Raw genomic sequence first — 20979 nt, 5'->3', positions numbered from 1 at the left:
ACGACCTTTAACTGGCGTCGAGTTCTTAAGTGCCCCCGTCAAGTCAAGGGAAATTGGTAGTAGTTGCACTTGAGGTAAGCCTCCGTGCTGTCGCCCCTCCCAAGTGGGAGGGGTAAGTCTGGTTAGGGATCTTGACACCGGTTATGACCTTGCCGTTGGCCCTTAAACGTTAGGATGTACAATTTCAATATTTCTAGAAAATGTTTTGTAGGATGCTAGTTCGGCTAGGAGAACCTCTGTATTAGAGAATCTGTTAAGGTTAGCCAAACATCGCAATGTGGTAATGAAATTGTACATAACATGAAACGTTTAATGTTTGAATTTTGTTTTTAATAAATACGGCCGGGAGGGTCACTCCCTCCCACTTCCAAAAACTTCAAGAACTGTTTCCGGTTTCCCTCTTTTTGGGGATTGTGTTAAGAGGGGGTGGCGGGTATCTCAGCCATATGGAGATAGGAACAACAGCATGGAGCATTCAGATCCAAACTTCACTTTTAAGATTTTGGAAACGACAGGATCCAGGGGGTATGAAGAAGGTCTCACAATGGTGTAGGGAGGAGATCCGAAGTAGCAGCCTCAGGTGGGCCAGGGAAGTAAGAAAGAAACTCCTGTCTACAGCGGAGAGTCTAAAGGTGAGACTAACCCAGCACTCTCTGGAGATAGAATTTACCAAGCGCTCACTCAGACTCCAAGGCCAGGAACAGTCAAGGAAGAATGACTTGGCCTACCTGAGTATGAAAAATCAGTGCAAGGTACAAGAAACTCATGGGTAAAAGAATCATGGTGCCCATACTTGGATACCTGGCCGAACTATGAACTTAGATGTGAAATACTAAGAATACAAATTGGTATTAACCCCTGGCAGCTGGAGGGAAAAACAAAGGCCGAAATGATATATGCTGATGGAACTTGTAAATGTGGGCTCGGGACCAAAAATGATATTCTGCATATATTGGTAGATTGTCTTGCAGTTTTAGCCTTGAGGAAATTGTTTTTACGTCCAATTTTGTTAAAATATGGAATACGGTCATGGGCTCAAGCAATAGTAATGCTTACAGAAATGTCAAATCTAGATATTGCCATTGCACTGGGGAATTATATGAAGGGTATAAAAATGTTCCTGAGGGATAGACTGAAGGGGGGGTTAGTGATTCTATCCCGCCTTCTAAGATCCCCTCATCCAGCTTATGCAATATATCTCAGCCTAATGTATATACTACTGATGTGTTGAATTGATGCTGTTTTTATGGAAAGGAAGTTAGTCACTCGACCCCCAGCAGATATCGTATTTTTATGGACACATGTGATAAGGTATTTTAATGAATTGTACTGTTATTTATTTAGATTAATATATGTAATATTGAATTTTATTGGGTTAAAAGGCTGCTGCTATTGGGGAAAGACCGTGGATTCTGTATCCTTATTAAGATTATATTTTAAGGAATTTTTAACGAATTGAATTGTAATTTATCTATTGTGGTTTCCCGTTGTGTTTAACCTCATGCGCGCTAACATAATTCCGCTAGCGCGCTGAGAATTCTAAAATTGCATGTTACGTGACGAGCTGGGCTCGGCATCAGCGTGCTAAGAGGCTACGCGATGACGAGCCCAGCTCGTCATCAGCCCCGAAGGGGTTAAAGACTATGGTCTAAATAAACAAAGAGTTTCATTCATTCATTCATTCAGTACCTATGTCAGTTTTTCAAGTTATCCACAAGAAATAAGTTTTCTAGCAATGACTATAAATGGAGAAAAAAATTCACATAGCCAGCAGGTATGAAAATCTCGCATGGGTTTGGCCCTCAGGGACCAATGTTAGGTCACTCCGGAGTATGCGTTTGATACCTAAATCCCCCTCCTAGTAAATCTGCTTGAAATATTGCCAATTATGTAAAACCCTGCTCGTGTTTCACTCTGCCCTGGCTAATGTTCAAGGAACATATGTTCACCTGATTGCCATTATCTAAATGAAAAGCATTTTATAATTTAACAGCGTAGGTCCGTGATTGCTGACTAGGTGCCAGATTTTCAAGAAATTCATATAAAATACATTTAATCAAGTGAATCTTTATAGGCAGTACTTATCCTGAAAATGTGGCCTGGATCCAGTTCTGCTCTACACCTATAATGTAATGATTCTTATTAGAAAAGTTCAGCAAATTATTTTAGCCCCCAAAAAACAATTAAATATACCCTTCTTCTTCCCAACTATGCTAATTGTGACTGACTTCACTTTAACTCCCTGCTGGCATGAAAATGCTTTGTTTTTTTCAATTGCCAACATCTGTAAATGCAAAACTCTTTTCCGTGTTTTTTTCTGTAAACCTCGCTAAGAGTTTTCGTTCATTGGCATCTCTTTTGTGCAGAAGCCGCTCGGTAGTTTGAGTTTTGCTGGCCCGAGCCTGTTTTTTTTAATTCCAATCACACGCCGCGCGCTCCCGGCCCATTGGGCAGGGCACCAAGGCTGCCGCCTGCATCAAGTTGGCTTCGTGCACTTTCTTCTGTGTGTTAATCACTTCGGATTTTAATGACACGGACTAGAATGGCCTTGGCTGACGCTGACGCAGCCCTAATGCAGGCCTCAGTCTGTAAATCTGTTCTGGGGTAGGTGTCGACTTCCCAGCGAGTTGCCAAGTGCAGATGGTCAGAGATAAGGCCTAAATGCATAATGCTTGCTTCATAAATCTGGCGCTCTCTAATAACTGGACCAGGTTTGCATTGCTGATGGGCCACTTCTGGCTTTTAAAAAACCCCGCAATAATAACTGCACTTTATTGCATACATTTTCTCCATAAGGCCATATGTTACTTTTAACCCTGAAACGCGTCATGCTTCTACAGCAAGCAATTATGACTCCTGCCTTTTTATTTGTTTTGATGTCTCTGCGTGCAAAGTTGTGCTCAGTGGAATGACAGAAGAACCACAGTTCTTATATTTAGTACAACTGAGCTCCGCCATTACTGGTGCTGTACCATTACATCTGGTAAAACAACATCTGAAATGTACAGAGCTCAGAAACTATCTGAAAACAAGCATGGTGAACAACCTGCCGCAGTCAGGGATGCAAGTCTTATCATGCCATCCCTGCAAGTGTGTGGGCCAACAGATGCACATGGAATGGGAACATGTGTCCCTTTCCATTAATTCTTCATGAGGAGCCAAAAGTGGGGAAATGCTTGCTTCCTCCTGTTGCTATGTCATAGCAGGAATACCCAGAACATTGGATACACCCTATTGGTTGTCAGTGAGAGCCATTCTTAACAACACAATATTAGTTTATAATATGATATACGTTTATGACTTTGTCGTTTCACAGCATGGATGTGTTTTTGGCTAATAGGAAATATAGTGATGATCATGAGCTCTATGGTATGCGTGGTAATGCCTGCGTTGTAATAATAAGTTTTTGTAAAACTATCACAATTAATCCTGACACCCACTCTGTATATCATTACAGACGTATTGTTCCCAGTCCCCGTCCTGAAGAGAACCGTCAACAATCCGGTTCGAAACGCGTCGACATACCTACCCTGTGGTCATTCAAAAAGGGTGCACCTAGGAAGTGAAAGTAAAATACCACCTGGAACCCTAGTGGTGTAACCCAATATAAATCGCAACCACAGTGTTGTCAGGCAGGCAGGCGTACTACTCCATCTGTCCCCGCCTGTCCCTTGGTTTCACACCCCCATGGACTGGTCGTATTTTTGTTTGTAGGAACCTTTTCACTGTATATAAATACAATTTATGTTTGGATACTGATTAATGTTATTGCTTTTTTGGTGTGTCTTTTACAACTGTGTTCATTCAAATTGTGTGTTTCTCACTTTGTAAATAATGTACATTGGTAGTTGTGTATAAATGTAAATACTGTATTCATGTACTCACTGTCGTGACAGTCTTTGGTTTGCCCATATGTTTTGATGAATCTAAAAACCAGAAAAATTAAATAAATTTGTTTTCGGTACAGAAGGCCTTGGTAACGTAGTACATTTCGACTACGTCACTGTCACTAACCATAATGACTTTTCCTATCCAGCCTTTTTTGTTCTGTTGATTGCGTTGTAATGGTAGCACGCGGTAAAAACTTCGTTGTAACAGTTGTATACCGCTCTATGAAATGCATGTCTGATGTTTTTGTACATTACTTTTCACCAATAGATGTGTGTACATCTGTGTTTTTTGAAGGTCCAGGGCATTTCTATAAGAATGAGTTTTATGCCCATCTCAGTAGAGGGCCACCAACTCACTACAGCGCCTACTTGAAGGATTAGATCAAGGCACTCCATTCAATTTCCATGCCGCAGCTACAGACTTTTGATGGCCGTTCTTCGCCCCAACTTGTCCAGACTCCTGAAATGTGGATGGGTCCAAGGAGGCTGCACCCTGCAGTTGCCTGTGGCATCAGACACATGCCACAGCCCTCTCTTGTTACATTCTTTTCAGCTTGGCCTTCTGCATGATTGTCACTGGGCCACTTTGACGTCTTAGGTGAGGGAGTGCTTCAGATCACTATCAGCCCCCCGATGCGTTTCTCGTGAGGTGTCGCTTTTCTCCGGTGTCTCGGGCTAGCACAAGACGCTTCTTACCCCAGGGCTAAAGTGGACCTCATGGTCAACGCACTGCCACCATCTTGAAACAATGCAAAAACAACAGTTGATGGACAGAATGCATACCCATCCCCGAGTGGGATGGGTATGCTCAGACGTGAGTCCCAGGCTCTCCACACCACTGGAGTCAAGCAATCCTGGCTGAAGACAGCTGATAGCCAGAAACCGGTCCTAGGATGCTTGATTGCGGTCCAGGAAAGACATGGCTTGGCAGTCCGGGCTGGACTGTTCCCATGAGGCACAGGGTCAAGGCTAATTTGCGTATGGCCATGTCTGAACTGGGGTGGTGTGGAGTGCAAAAAAACGATGGATTTAGGCCCAGATCTCTGTACTGGGGTGAATGTATTACATTGCTCTGCATTCTGTCCATCAACTGTTGGTTTTACCATCTTGGACCAGGCTCTGCCCTAAGGATGGGATTTACATGATCAGACTTCTTGTGCCTGGTTTCAAGCGTGGTTGCAGAATTTGAGAGAAAATTGACAGTGACTAAAGAGGCTTCCATAATCCCTTCTAGAAAGACATTATCTTTGTCAATTGACTTGCAGTTCTCACTTTATTATCTAGAACATATGACTTTTGGAAGAAAATAAACATGAGGGAAGGCAATATTCCTAATTTTTTTCTTCATTTTTTCCAAAGTGGTCTCTGGCAAACAACTAAAGCTGGTGGGTATTGTAAGTAATTGGGTTGCTGGTTGACTAGGGAGTAAGCCTGGTCAAGCAGAAACCCCAAGCTTTGTCAGGATAAGGCACAAGTAAACTCAAATTAACCTGTGCTCAACCTCCCCCCCGTGGCTTGACACAGAGCAGCTGGGCATAACTGGTAAAACAGTGAAAACACGCTACAAAAGAGCCCACAACAGATTTAGAAAAATAGTGTACATTCTAATAAATAAAACCAAAATCCAATTAGTAGAACCCGAGATATTGAATTGTAGAGTTTATACAGAAAAGCAGTGCCAATTGTGGATATCTGGTCGTGCTGGACTGGGGCAAAGTGACATGTCGGCTGCAATGGAGTGCGGGCCGGCAAGGACCTTCACTAGAGATGTGCTGCGAAGACAGTGATGTGTAGGTTTTAAGGGCTTAGAGGTTGATACAGGTTTTCTTAGACTGGTCCAATCCGTGCAGCACCGGTAATGTATCGGTTCTGCTTAGTACAGGAAAGATGCATCCGTTCAGCTGGCAAGCACCTTAGGTCCACTTACAAGGGTCTGGGACTGGGGTGCTACCACTTGGTAGAGTAGACTCACAGATGCTGTGTCCTGCCAGTCTTGGCTCCAGACTATCCACAGGGTGTATACAGCCCTCTGTGTAGGGATAGGACACAACCTATTCAGGTGGATGTGAGGCTGGTCCCAGCTCTAGCCTCCCATCCTGCCAGTGGTAGCCCACTCAGTCACACCAAAACTCCCATTTTGTGTGGCTGTCTAGGAGGAATACACAAAGCACAACTGCCAACTACACCAAGTCATGTGATGAGAGACAAACTGCAGGCACCAACCGGCTAAGGCAAGAAAAATGCCAACTTTCTAAAAGTGGCTTTTTCAGAATTGTAATTGAAAAATCTGACTTCACCATAATTCACAATTTTAAATTAGGATTCCAGGGACACCAAATAGGAATCTGCAATATCTTTTGTATATTTCTCAATTTGGGATTTTCACTTATAAAATGTAATAATTTGATATTTGATATTTGATATTTATTTTGATATTTATGAGTATTTGTAGAGCGCAAACTTTCGCTCCGGAACGAGCATCTTGGCGCTAAGCATGCTTGTGTGTGATGGGTGATGCGTGGCGAAAATCTGGATCTAAATGGCTGCCAGAACAGAGATGTCTGGTTGTTGGTATACCCAGGTCTTAAGGAGTTTTCTAAAAAGACTCTCCTTTTCAATTAATCTAAGATTAACGGGTAGATTGTTCCATGCCCTTGCTGCCAGAACGGTGAAGGATTTCCCGCCTCTGGTTTTGTACTTGAACCTTGGGATCGTGGTGAGATTGGTCCCAGAGGATCTCAGACATCGTGTGGGATTGTAGTGTGTGAAGCGTTTAGCAAGGTAGTGAGGACCTGTGTTTTTCATGGATTTAAAGACGGTAAGTAAAAGTTTAAAAAGGATTCTTTTGTGAAGCGGTAACCAATGGAGGGAGTTTAGTGCTGCTGAAGCTGATGACCTTCTAGGGAGTTTCAGGACCAGTCTAGCGGCTGCATGTTGTATACTCTGTAACTTCCTGAGGTTGGACTTCTTCACTCCAGCCATTAATCCGTTACAATAATCAAGTCGGGAGAGTATTAGGGCTACCGCGACTGATTTCCTAGCGGCGATGGGGAGGAAGTCAGAGAACTTCTTTAAGGACTTAATGAGTCCAAAACAGCGTCCAGCAGTGATCCTGACATGGTCATCGAAAGAGAGGGATGAGTCAAACTGCACGCCCAGGTTACGTGCGGAGGAAACAGCGCTGGGTGGGGCCTCTGATCCTGTGGGCCACCAATCTTTCGGGCAGAAGGATAGATCTTTACCCAGTGGTATAATTTCTGTCTTCGCACTGTTGCATCTCAAGTGGTTATTATTCAGCCACTGAAAGACGTCAGAGAGACAATTACGAAATCGCAGGTCTGCGTCCATACACTTTTTATCAATGGCGACGACAAGTTGTGTGTCGTCGGCATATGACGTGACGAGGATCCCATGAGATTCTATCACAGCGAGGAGGGGAGCCATATAGATGTTGAAGAAAAGGGGGCTTAATATGGACCCCTGAGGCACCCCTGATGTAATAAGTTTTTCGCTGGATAGATAGGGACCCAAAGACACAGTCTGGGACCTGTTAGACAGGAAAGATGTTATCCATGCTAGAACAGTGTCTGTCACGCCAATCTCACGCATTCTATTAATCAAAATGACGTGAGAGATAGTGTCGAACGCTGCTGTGAGGTCAAGCAGGATGAGGATGGCCTGCTTTCCTTCATCCTGCAAGAACTTGATGGAATCAGACAGTTCTATCAAGGCTGTTTCGGCGGAATGACCGGAGCGAAACCCCGACTGTTGGGGATGCAGGATGTTGTGGGTCTCTACAAATGCTTTTAGCTCCCCGTGTACCAGTTGTTCTGTGATCTTACCTAGAACAGGTAGTAATGAAATGGGGCGCATGTTGGTGAGATCTGTAGGAGATTTGTTCAGATTTTTCATCAGAGGCTTCACAATAGCCTTCTTCCAGTCGTTGGGCACTATCCCTGACTCTAGAGATTTATTGATGATAGTGTTGATACAGGGATTAACTACCTCAATAAGGTGGTGGAGAATGGCAGGAGGGCAAGAGTCAGTGGGGGCTCCTGATTTACAGGCCAGAATTGCCTTGCCTGTTTGCTGAAGAGAAACAGGATTAAAGTGGCTGAGGGAGGGATAGGTATCCGTCGCTTTATGGAGAGTGATCGAGGGGGGAGGGAAGTCTCTCTGAATGTTGGCGATTTTATCCACAAAAAAATCTGCGATTTGATTGCACAGATTTTCGGACGGGGGAATTTCGGGTGTGAGGGCTTTGGGGTGGGTGAAGGACTTGACTATTGAAAATATGTTTTTTTGTTTTTGATGGGCTTCATTTATAGCCTTAGTAAAGTATTCCCTTTTAGCCACTTTTATACTAGAGAGATATACTTTCCTCTGTTGAACGTAAAGTATTCTTGCGGCCTCATCATAGGTTTTTCTCCACTTCCTTTCTGATTTACGGCAAAGTAGATGGCTATCAGTTAGGGCCTGGGTGAACCAGGGTGCATTTGTTTTTTTTTATGGCAAGTCGCTTGATGGCCTTTAGGGTTGGAATTTTCTGAGACAATTTGGTCCATCCAGGCATGAAAGTTGTAGGAATCCACTACAACGTCTCCAGTTAGCTTGGGGGCCTTGGCCAGGGGTTGGGAGTTCAGCTTGATGCGTTCCGTCACTTTCCTCCAATTAACTGTGAAGGAAGGGCGGGAGCGCTTATTGCTGGATGCGGTAGGGGCTTGTATCTCGATGTCGAATGGAATGAAACAATGATCAGTCCAAATTTGGGGAATTGGAGAGGACGTAGTCAAAGTTGTGAGATTGGAGCAGATGCCATCGAGGGTATGGCCCGCATGGTGAGTGGGAGCAGAAACAATTTGGGAGAGTCCGAAAATGTTTAATGATTGTTGAAATGAAATGGTAAAGGGGTCAACACATGATTCAAGATGTATGTTCATATCACCTAATAGAGTAAAATTGGGATAATGTAGCATGAGTGCCCCGAGAACATCATCTAAGGATTCTAGGAAGGGAGTCGCAATGCCAGGAGGGCGATATATCAGGCCCCCGAGAAGGAGGTAGAGGCATTGATTTCAATAGAGAAGCCTATACCCTCGCTTCCTTTAAGATGGTCAAGGTCAAATGTATGACAGGGAAATGTTTTCTTGATGGCTAGTGCTACACCACCTCCTCGCCCGAGAGGTCTGTCTCGCCTAAAGATGGTAAAGTCTAAAGGTAAGGCAGTTGCCAAGTCAGGATTGGAAGACTCGTTCAGCCAGGTTTCGGTGATGAAAAGAGCATCTAGATCCTGTACTAATATTAGGTCATGTATATCTTGGCAATGACAGGATAGTGACCTGGCATTGATGAGACCTCACTTAAAATAAATGGGATTAGACTTTAATGGGGAAGGCGATACATGTGTCTCAGCGATTAACGCAGGGGGTTTCCACTCGCAATGTAGACATGTAAATGTACTCGAGAGGAGGTCAATGGGGGGGGGCAGCCCTCACAAAGGTCGCTCTTTGTGGGGCGTAGTAATAAGTTAACCCCAATGTTATCCTACAGGAGATATAGGCCTTGCAGTAGTAAAAAGTGAATTTAAGAGTGTTTCACTACCAGGACATTTAAAAACCTGTGAGGACATGCCCTGCTTTTTAAATGCATTGGGCCCTGCCCTCTGGGCTGTCCAGGACATACCCTAGGTGTAACTTATATGTATTTTAAAAAGCAAGGTTTTGGCCTAGCAAAATGTATATTTTGCCAGCTCGAAATGGCACTTTAAAGCTCTGAAAGGCAGGTTTGAGACATGTTTTAAGGGCTACGTAAGTGGGTGGCACAGTCAGTGCTGGATGCCCACTAGTGGCATTTATTGTACAGGCCATGGACACATATAGTGCACTTTACTAGGGACTTTTAAATATATTAAATTTGACAATTGGGGATAAGCCAATAGTATCAGGTTTAGACGAGAGAACACATGCACTTTAGCACTGGCTGGCAGTGGTAATCTGCTCATAGTGCTAAGGCCAGTAAAAACAAGGTCAGAAAAATGGAGGAGGAAGGCTAAAAGCCGAGAGAAGAGCACCCTAAGGCTGACAGGTCTAACAGGTATCCAGAGAGAAGCCTAGAAATTTAAATTGGAGAACTAAAAATGGTATTTTTGCTAACGAGGTTTGATTGCTAAGCCAGGTTCAGATATTTTTTCGAGCAGTTAACACCCCATGGAGGAATTTCGATTGCTTTGATTTAGCTTTAAGAGTGAATTTGATTGATGACATGCCTGCACATCTCCAGGGCCAATTACATACCTTTTACAAACATAGACATTTAAAAAACAGGGCGTTTCTAACTTGTATTTTAAAGAAATCTTTCTTTTTGCAGATTGACATTTGGAAACTTCTTAAAATGTCGAAATATGCTCACTGTGTTTCTTTCAGCAAGTGATGATTTAATGACCGCATTGGCTTGCTGAATAGAGTATACAACAAAATGTATTTGCATAATTGCATCGCTATGCAAATATGAAATAGAGTATTGTGGAAATATCATGTAAGGGTAAATATGGCACTGCAGAAATACATAAACATTTCCATTAGAGTGGAAGAATATCTGTGTGCACTCAAAGGAACAATTAATACACACTGAAGTATAGTTTTTTATGTCTCTAGAAACTATCCATTAAGAATTTAAAACAGTGCTTGGAAAGTTCAAGTAGCTTTACTTATATATGGTCTATTTTTTATCATTCGGGCATCCGGTATTAGTGGCGACCAAGTACTCAGGTTGACACAGTCCCCAACCACCTTCATGTTCCCCGCTACCCTTTACCACCTAATGTCAATGTTCCCAGACTTAACAGCGGCAGTGCCTTCAGCTGCAGTTACTTCCAATGTCATAATTGACTTTACCAGTATTAACGTGGAGTGGTGTGGCTCACTGGTTAGAGGCGGCAGACCTGGGAGCAGAGGACGGCCCGGGACCAGGGTTCAATTCCTGACGCGGCAGGGTCGTGGACCAGGGTCAGCTGACTTGATAATTCTCACCACGGTGCCTACTCTAACCAGGGATCACACTCGGCAACTCTGGGCATTAGCTTGCCTCATCTCCACAACGGCCCCCCGCATACGCCGGGGATGCCTTGTTTCACCTTGGAGATACCCAGTAGGGACCCATCTCACAGGGATAGTCAGGACGGGTTCCCCAGCGGTCTATTGCGCAGAGATATTCCTTCGGGAGTCGATTCTAGCGCGCTAGAAACCCACAATTAATTTTAATTAATTAACGTGGCATGTCTTAGAGCCACTCTCACACCAATAGTATGTGGAATCACAGATGAATTAATTTATTTGCAGGAAATAAAATGTATAAATTCACATTTCTATTAATAATTTCCTGTTAGACTGAGGCTATAACATAACATAACATAACACAACATAACATAACATAACATAACATAACATACCATGGAAGGCAGTAGGCAGTGACTCACAAGAACTGGAGATAACTTGTATTTGGTATATGCAATGAACTTTAAGTACAATTTGAGCCCAGGTAGCATCGCTCTGAGGCAGGGAGGCCTAGACATCATGCTGGACTAATATATGGCAAACCATTGCAAGAGCCTTGTGAAGTTTTAGGTGTAAGGCCAGGTGCCCTTTGTTTTGGGGTAAGGAGAGCTGAGCTTGTCTGAGGTTCTATGTGACGTCAAGTGGAATTGACAAGTGCACTTGGTGAAAGGGAGAAACAGTGACATGGGGTAGTTAGAGGTGGATAGTAGATGCTTTAAAGAGAAAGAGCCAGATTACAGGTGCCCAGGTAAATTGGGATCCCTGCACAGATAGCTGTTTGTGTGACAAAACAATTATAGGTGGTGCAAAGTTTATTCCACCTAGCAATGACAAGCTGCAATAAGATTGTCCCTCTTTGTTCAATTTCAGCAGGTAAATCCTGCAAGGATTTAAGAGGGGAAAAGATCCGATTTATACTGAGACATGCACATTTTGGCGCAGTAAGCACCAAAATCAGCATATTATTCCCATTAAATGGGTAACACTCAGAATAAGTAATATTTATCACACCTGATAAATGGCAAAGCTGATTTATCGGTTGAGTGAAATCTCCCCGGCATTCGTAATTCATACCCAAAGGGCGAACGAATTGCGCATTAAGGTGGCAGGGATGAATTGGAAAGATCAACAGAAGGAAATTGGGTTTTTCAAGTTTGCCAGATTTGGAGGGGGGTGGTGAGTGATGCTGTGCTGCTGGAAAATAACTTCACTCAACTGCAAGGACAGGGTTTAAACTTCACTAACCTCTCCTTCTTTTCTCTGGGAGTTTAATTCTTTCTGCTTCAAATTTGCTGACAGTTTTGTGGTCACAGCTAAGCATACATTTTTTATAGGAAAGCTACACAAATTGATTAGTGAAGTAATGTTATTAAGTCTCCGGGGAACAGTTTCTAAGGTGCCTTTCGTCCTCTTTTTCAGCAGTAAAACATTCCCAAATCTCAATAGGGTAGGTTTATATTATTTATTATGCAGCTCAAATGCACATGTCCTCAGAATTCCAGCCCATCCTCTGGCTTCACTCTCTGTGAAGGTTCCCCAACATGGCAGGAATCCCATTTCCTTCTGTTATCGAGGTTCCACTGGTGTAGAGGTTGAAAAGAAGGCAAATTAGTTTGTTAAGAACTATTTTATTTTAGGACTGTTGAAAAACGTTGGGTTTTTTAAGAAACAACCCCCCCAATTGTTTCTGAAAAAACAAAATAGAATTGACTCTGATGAACTGCGAGGGTTTCCTCAACAAATGGGGCTCATTAATGTGTTTTCCTATTGAGGACTATCAGGCTTTTACATTGTTCCTGAACAAGAGAAATATATGTCAGAAGCATGCCTAAATAGGGTGGTCCTTCTGACTAACATTGGTCTACACTCCTTCTAAAGATAAGCCATTAGTCAAAGGGTTCCGATAACACAGATGTTATGTTAAAATATTTGTAAAGCGCATGGCTGTCCCGGCAATGGGACATCCCAGCGCTGACAGCGAGGAGAGGTGGATTAATAGAGGGGACTAACGGAATGCGAAAACCCCTTCTGAAGACCAGATATTTGGAGATACTTCTGGTAAAGAGAGGCAAAGAATTCCAAAGGGCTGACACGATCTCCTTGCGAAACCAGGGGACCCGCGCCAGATGGAGATCAGCCGAGCGTAGAGCACACGTCGGGATGTAAGGGAGGCAGAGATCACTCATACTCGCGGGGCCAGTGCCAGAGAGAATCTTTTGAGTGGAGCAAAGGGCCTTGAATTGGATTATCTGCTCTATGGGCAACGAGTGCAGTCGGTCCAGAAGGCCGGAGACTGAGCAATGCCTGGGGAGGGCCAACAGCTGTACGGGCTGCAGCATTCTGGGCGCGCTGTAACCTTTTGGTCACAGACTTGTTAGGAGCAGAGCATTTCAATAGTCCAGCCGCGCTAGGCCAGTGGCTTGAACAATTAGCTGGTGGGGGTGAGGGTCAAAGAGTCTCAATATGGGTTATAGGCCCCGGAGCAGGCCGAAACAGGTACCTGCTACAGATTTGGCGTGGGCTTCAAAGGAGAGGGCGCTATCCTCCCAGAGGTCTAGATTCTTGACAACAGTTTTTGGCAGAGGGGGTGCGCCAAGCTCAGGGGGCCACCAATTGATGCCCCAAAGATGGAGGTCTCTTCCTAGAAGGTGAATCTCAGATTTAGTGGAGTTCAGTTGAAGACAGTTGGCTGCCATCCAGACAGAGGTGACGGTCAGGTCCTCCTGAAATTTTGCAGCATTTTGGCTGGGGTCATTGGTGAAAGAAATCCTCGTATGACACCGAGGAGATATTTCGATCTTTAGCCAGCAGGGCCACCTGATGTAAACATTGAACAAGGTAGGGCTCAATGTTGAACCCTGGGGGACGCCACAGGGTAGAGAATGTGAAAGGTGTGAAAAAAGGGAGTAATGACTTGGAAGGTCCTGTTGATCAGCAATGATGTGAACCAGGCGAGGGCTTTGTCAGTAATGCCGATCTCCCGCAGTCGATACAGCAGGATGTTATGGGAGATCGTATTGAAAGCTGCACTGAGATCGAGTAAAAGGAAACTCTGCTGTTAAAAATCTGGCACTTCGTCCACCGCTTAATGCGCCAGCGACTCAGAACATCTTCATTGGGGCTTCCACTACACCAACTTCAACCCTCAGTCAATAGAATGTGTTCTAGTAGTAGTGGCAGAAGTTTGGAGATTATGCTTCAACACATACAAATTTCAGTTCATGAAAACAATTTTTTTTGAAGATGTAAACAAATATCTGTGCATGTTTCAAACACCTTTAAATTGGCTCTTCAACCTAAACATAATAAACTATCATTTTCAATGCACTTTTTTAAATTTAGTTTAGCTGTTAAAATACAAAATGTGTCGTTGGTTCATCCTGTGATGGAGAGTTGGGGCCTATAGCATGTTAGCTTTACAACATATACAATTGATGGTAGGTGTAGTCAGCCCATTATCTATGTGAGAATTCTCAATATAAAAATGTTCTTCAGAGGAGGAACTGACCCGTTCTGTTTCCGTTTGAGGAAGTTTGGGTACATTATTCTTCAGAAAAAAGTACTGAGAGCGAAGAATTGTAATACCTGTTAATGACAGTGATAAGAAAGCATTTTGGTTGTTGTAATTACTACTATTATTATTGTGGTTTATTGTTGTTTTTGCAGTTGTTATTTGTTGTTTTTGGTTGCTTTTGTTGCTGTTGCTGCTGTTGTTGTTGTTGGTTGTTATTTGTTGTTATCTTATTATTCCTTTTGTTGTTTGTTTTGTTGTTGCTGCAGCTGTTGTTGTTGGTTGTTGTTTGTTGTTATCCTATTATTGCTTTTGTTGTTGTTGCTGCAGCTGTTGTTGTTGGTTGTTGTTGTTGGTGCTTTAGTAGCCTTTTATAGCAAGAAAGAATAAAGTAAAAGAACAGGAGTAGGGAGCACATTGCCCTCTGGCCTTCACCTGCACTCTGTTCCCAACCTTTACATTCACTGAGTTATCTTAAACGGTCGACGCTCTGTCTCTTACTCGACACCTGCAATATGTAACCGAAAGGTGACGTGCAGCTCTGAACAATCATTTTAATAATAAATAAATATAATAATGAATTGTTCCATTTGACTGATATGGCATTTCCCCCGAATTTACACAAATAGTGTTCTGCACATCCACTGACTACAATGCACAGTATGCACAGACACACTGCAAAGGCTCACTTTTGCTTGCAGTGGTGACTTCAGTCAGGAGAAGGCTTTGCTCGGGGGTTTGACATCCAAGAGCTTTGTTCCATCACTCACAAGTGACTGGTGATTGCAATCTCAGCCCTCCGCCTCCATCAAAGAGCAAAAGGTGCCGCTCACCTTGATGGCACACCTTGCTAAATACCATGTCTGCAGTCCCCCTGTCACCTAGTAATTTACAGAACTGCGGTGCAGAGCAACACTCTGACATTTCAGGCTCCCTGCCCCTCACAGAGGGAAAGCCGTGAGTGGCACTTCGGTAAATTAACCAAAATATCAGGCCAGCCTCCTCCTCTGAAGGTTCCCCGCGTGAAGCTGTCACCTTTCAGATGCCAGGTGGTCCTTTCCACCTGAGGCCCAAACAGGCAGCACTTAGACGTGTCACTGGAAAATAGATTAGCTCCAAGTCTTTTAACAGTTTTTAAGAGAGTTGTAAGGAATGCACTGTATGAAAGTTGTGTCTGCCTGTTTCTTTTATCCTGCAGCTGCGGCTTACGTTCTTTTCATGGTTACACCCGGGCCTAAAATCAGCCCTGGGAAATATTTAATACCAGTTCCATATCACAACCAGGCAGCAAGCAGGTGAGCGCGAGAGTGCCTTAACCTGCACTCAGCAAGTTTAGGGCTGTTGTCGTCCCACTGTTAATATTCCAGGCGGTCCATTTTACACTCTAATTTTACTAATACCAGCAGCTCTTAACTAGAACCGATGAAATGTTTAAATAGCTCAAAATCTGACACATGTCCCAAAAGCATTAGCCCGATGTAGGTAGCCCTTTACCAATCCGAAACGGCCGAAAATACCGATTTTCGGCCGTTTCCGATCGGTAAAGGGCTACCGAGATGTAGGGGCACATTTTCGGTAATTTTACCGAATCGGTATCATTACCGAATCGGTAAATTTACCGAATCGGTAATATGTACCGAATCGGTAAAATAATTACCGATTCGGTAATATTTACCGATTCGGTAAAATTACCGAAAATGCTATGTAGGTAGGCAATGTACCTTCTGCACATGGCTTACAGAATCGGTATTTTACCATGGAATACAAATCCATGGTAAAATACCGATTCCGGTGTGCATGCACATGTGTGCATGCACACCTATGTCATGTGACAGGCAGACCTGCCCTTAGGGCAGGTATGCCTGCCACATGGCACCTGTGCCTGTTTTGGGGGTGCCAGAGGGTGTCAAAGTGACACCCCCTGCACCCTTGTGAATTCTTTAATTACCGATTCGGTAAATACCGAATCGGTAATGCCTAAGCATTCCTATGGGCTTCAAAGCCCATAGGAATGAATGGGCATTACCGATTCGGTATTTACCGAATCGGTAATTAAAGAATTGCTAAGGATTCGGTAACGAATCCAGATGTTGGGACCTACATACCATTTACCGATTTTGAAATACCGAATCGGTAGGATTCGGTATTTCAAAATCGGTAAATGGGATTTACCTACATCGGGCCCTTAATGCTTAAACGGGAAATAATGGGTGTGCTTATATAAAAAAAAAAATCTGTTCTTCCATTTGGCTTTCCACTATGTTTCATAATCTGAGAACGGCCAAGTGCACCGCCCACCTCGTGCTTTCATGACGCCCCTCATAGCTGGGCCCGCATTGTACTCAAGGGAGAGAGTATTATCTGTTCCATTGAGTTGTATTTAATAGAAGTTACACCTATTAGCACTCAGATTGGAATGTTGGGAGCTGGCCAGCCAATCAGAATTCTCCCATGGAGGACCATTGCTGCTGCTTCATTTCCGCTCAGTGAACATTCCACGGATGACAGTTGCCCGTCCCTCTAGTATACTTAATATGGCAGGCTGAATAACCCCTTCCCAGACCCCCTATCCTCTACATCCTTGCAGTTTGCTCCATCAGTCCATCCATCCAGGCAGAGCAGAAGATGCTAGAGCCAAGGAGGTAGCCAGAAAAATAAAATACTCCCCACTTTACCAATACCCGCAACTCACACGAGCATGTGAAATGAGCAAACCCAACATTCCTTAGAACAGTATCCCTCAGCCTTTCATACTCTTTCCATCTATCAATACATTCATCCTTTCACTTTCATTTATACGCGCGCCTCTCCATGCCATCACCTTTCCATTAATTTTTCTATCCACACATCCATTCACTCTTCCTTCCTACATCCTTTCAACCATCTGTCTGTTTCCGTGCTTCCTTCTATGAACCCTTTCACCTATTGACCCTTTCGATTCATTTTTTCACACTTCAATCTATTCTTCCTTTCACCACTCCATCCTTACATGCATTCTGTCTTTCATCACTCCTTCCTTTCACTCTTTCATCCCACCATCCCACCATTCACCTTTTCTTTCTTACTTTCCACCACCCTTTCTTTTTCCTCCCATTCTTTGTTCACTCTTTCTACCCCTCCATCTGTATTTCTTATGCTTATATCTTCTTTCTCACTTTTCTCTCTCATGCTCACTTTTTCTATTTGTAATTCGTATATTTTCCCTAGTTCATCATTTCCCTTTTTCAATTTCTTAAAATGTACTTATCTGCCATGGCCCACAAGCCTCTGTCAGAGTGGAAGTTATGCATACTTTATCTGCAGACAGGACATGCCCATATCTATAACTAATTAACGTATTAGTGGGTCCCATTTCACCAACCTGGCACAGCCCCTGCTTGAGCTGTGAAAGTGGGGTCTCCCCTAAGCCACTGGCCAGAGCTACACTTCATTGGCAGCTCTTGAAAGTAGCTCCTCTGTCTCCATATCATCTTCGCCTCTCTTCACATAACCTCCTTCTACAGCATCTGCTCCTCCGCTCTTTGCCTAATTGCCAGTCTTTTGCTTTTTTCAGGCTATTTATGTTTTTTCCCCAATGCAGACCTGCAGCTCTTGCCACAGATTGCAGGGTAGGTTAATTAACAGCTGTGATTGCCTGAAGGGGGAGACATACCGCCTGATTCATCATTCTCCCGTTTTGCGAGGCCCTAATAGCGATTCATAGCGAATCGCTATTAAGGACTCGCAAAACGGGATTCATGTAGGAATATGCAAAAAAAATGCGATTCCTTACAATTCCTTATTTGCGATTAGCTAATTGCTAATCGCAAATAAGGAATAACTCCCCATTCATTCCTATGGGCCAAAAGGCCCATAGGAATGAATGGGGAGTATTCCTTATTTGCGAAAAGGCCCATAGGAATGAATGGGGAGTATTCCTTATTTGCGAAAAGGCCCATAGGAATGAATGGGGAGTATTCCTTATTTGCGATTAGCAATTAGCTAATCGCAAATAAGGAATTGTAAGGAATCGCATTTTTTTTGCATATTCCTACATGAATTGCAAATAACTCCCCATTCATTCCTATGGGCCAAAAGGCCCATAGGAATGAATGGGGAGTATTCCTTATTTGCGATTAGCAATTTGCTAATCGCAAATAAGATAGCGATTTGAAGGGTGCCAGGGGTGTCCACAGGACACCCTGTAGCACCCCTCAAATGTATTTTACACATGTGTTGCACACACACATGTCCAAAGGACATGTGTGTGTGTAACATGCAACTCAGAAAAATGCATTTAAATGCATTTTTCTGAGTTTTCGCAATTTACCACGAGGTCTGACCTCGCGGTAAATTGCGCCTAGAAATTGCGAATTCGCAAAAAAAAATAGGATGATGAATTGCATTTAAGGAATCTCAAATAGAGATTCCTTAAATGTAATTCCTCGCAAAATTGCGAGATCGCAATTAGCGATTTTTACATTTGGGATGCTGAATCCCAATTGCACAAATCGCTCTCGCAAAGGGCCAGATTCTGAGAATCTGGCCCTTTGCGAGCGCAAAAAAGCTTGATGAATCAGGCTGTAAAATACGTGTTCACTCCAAGGGCCTGATTAGATTGATTCTGGGTACTCAGGGCTCGAATATGACGTGGCAGTCCTACAGCGGACTGTGCAACACGCCGTCCGCTGTAAAACTGCCAAAGTCGTGGTGCGACCGCCCACCAGATTAGGAGTTAAAACCTGGGCTGGCGGGCGGTGCTGAGGCGGTCTAAGGCGGCAGTCTGTCAGGCTCATTAAAGAGCCTGACATGCAGACCACCGCTCTCAGAGCGCCGACTGCACCTTCCTGCACGGTGTGGCATATATGCCACACCGTACAGGAAGATGGTGGTGCAAATCCAGGGGGCACTACATGTGCCCCCCTGGAATTACCCCCAGGCCAAATCCAGCCTGGAGCCCGGTTAGGGCCCTCTTTTTTGCCATTCGAAAACCCTTTTCCTGGCGGGTTCACCGCTATGAAAAGGACAGTGAAATGACAACTCAGAATATGCTCGGCAGTGCCGGCTGCGGCCCCGCCAGCATATTCCTGTCGGTGGAAGACCGCCGACCCAGCAGTATCCTTGATCCCAGTGGTGCTTGCAGTCTCGTGGTGGTCAGATCACTGCAATTATAATACTGTGGTTTGTCCCACAGTGTGGCCGTTGTCGGACCTCCACCACGCGTATGGTGATCCTACGGGCTGCCGTACTCGTAATTAGAGCACCAGTGTTTTCTGCCCCCTGCACAGACCCCCGTATGAGCAGGGGTCAGAATTCTGAGAAGGATGACATTTGCAACAGGCGGTCATTACCAAGTGCAGTAAATACCTCAGCATTCGTTAACCTCTCCCATGCGTTGGACGGCCCCCGGCCATCTGACGTCACGGTGGGCGTATGCGTCGGACGGCAACGGCGTCTGATTTGCGCACGCGTAGAATTCGCCCGCACAGCGGTGAAATGTGCGCCGCATCGAAGCGGTTAAACAATAGTGTATCAAACTTGGCTAAATTTATAACAGAGAAATAGTACGGAATTTATTTGGAATTTTGTACAAAATTGAGTTCCACTGTCATTTGGTTCTCACTACGTCCACAGAGCCCAAAAAACAGAAGAGCTTGATTTACATTTCAGCAGCATCTGAAATTCCTCTAATCGATGCACGACTATCCAAAGACAAGTAGAATCTATTCCTAAATCACAGAGAGTTTTATGGAGAAAGTTTAAGGTGGTGTGAGGATGGTGTTTTTACTTTTTAAGAGCAACAGTGCCCAGTCTCCCCCACCATTCCCACAACTCATTACTGTTTTTTTTTAACTCTAAAGTAGCTGGCCTTCCTGGTACCCGAAAATGCTTCCAATGGCACTTTATCTCAAATCCATATTCACAAATGCCAGACGCCGGATGATAAAATACAACTGCATCCGACTGTACAATAAATTTAGACTGTATTTCCTGATTAAAAGGCTGCATGTAATGAACACTTTTATGCTCAGGAAGAAAGCTTACTCTAAGTCAACCTAAGTGATTGGAGGTTGAGAAACAGGGCTTATGTGTGGAGGTCCCAATTCAAGTGCATTAATTAGAAACCTTAATGCACTCTGTCCGGTAAGATGTGAACACAATACTGATGATTAAAATTAGCACTCTATTGTGCTTTTCTAAAAGATTAGAAAATACTTCATATTTAATATATCCTCAAAAATAAATGGAATATTTTCTTGCAAAAAAAACAAAACAGATTAACATTCCTGCATTTTATTTTCTTAGTTTATTCTTTCTGCTACCAGTGAGGGCAATACACAGTATTTTTGAGTAATACATTTCGATCATGTATAATTTTAATGTAAAGCCTTTTAATTTATCATAATTTTGCACATTAAAATCAAATGTTCACTGTTTTTGTGATATTTTAATGAAAGAGAAGTGGAGCGCTGTGCCTGTCATACGAACACACATTGGGGCACATGCATCAAGCGATTTTGGAATCACAAATGGTGCGAATCGCAAA

Source organism: Lissotriton vulgaris, chromosome 3_2 (genome assembly GCF_964263255.1).
Source record: "Lissotriton vulgaris chromosome 3_2, aLisVul1.2, whole genome shotgun sequence".
NCBI classification, from domain to species: domain Eukaryota; kingdom Metazoa; phylum Chordata; class Amphibia; order Caudata; family Salamandridae; genus Lissotriton; species Lissotriton vulgaris.
The sequence above is the reverse complement of the archived record's forward strand: the minus strand, read 5'-3'. Positions refer to the sequence as shown.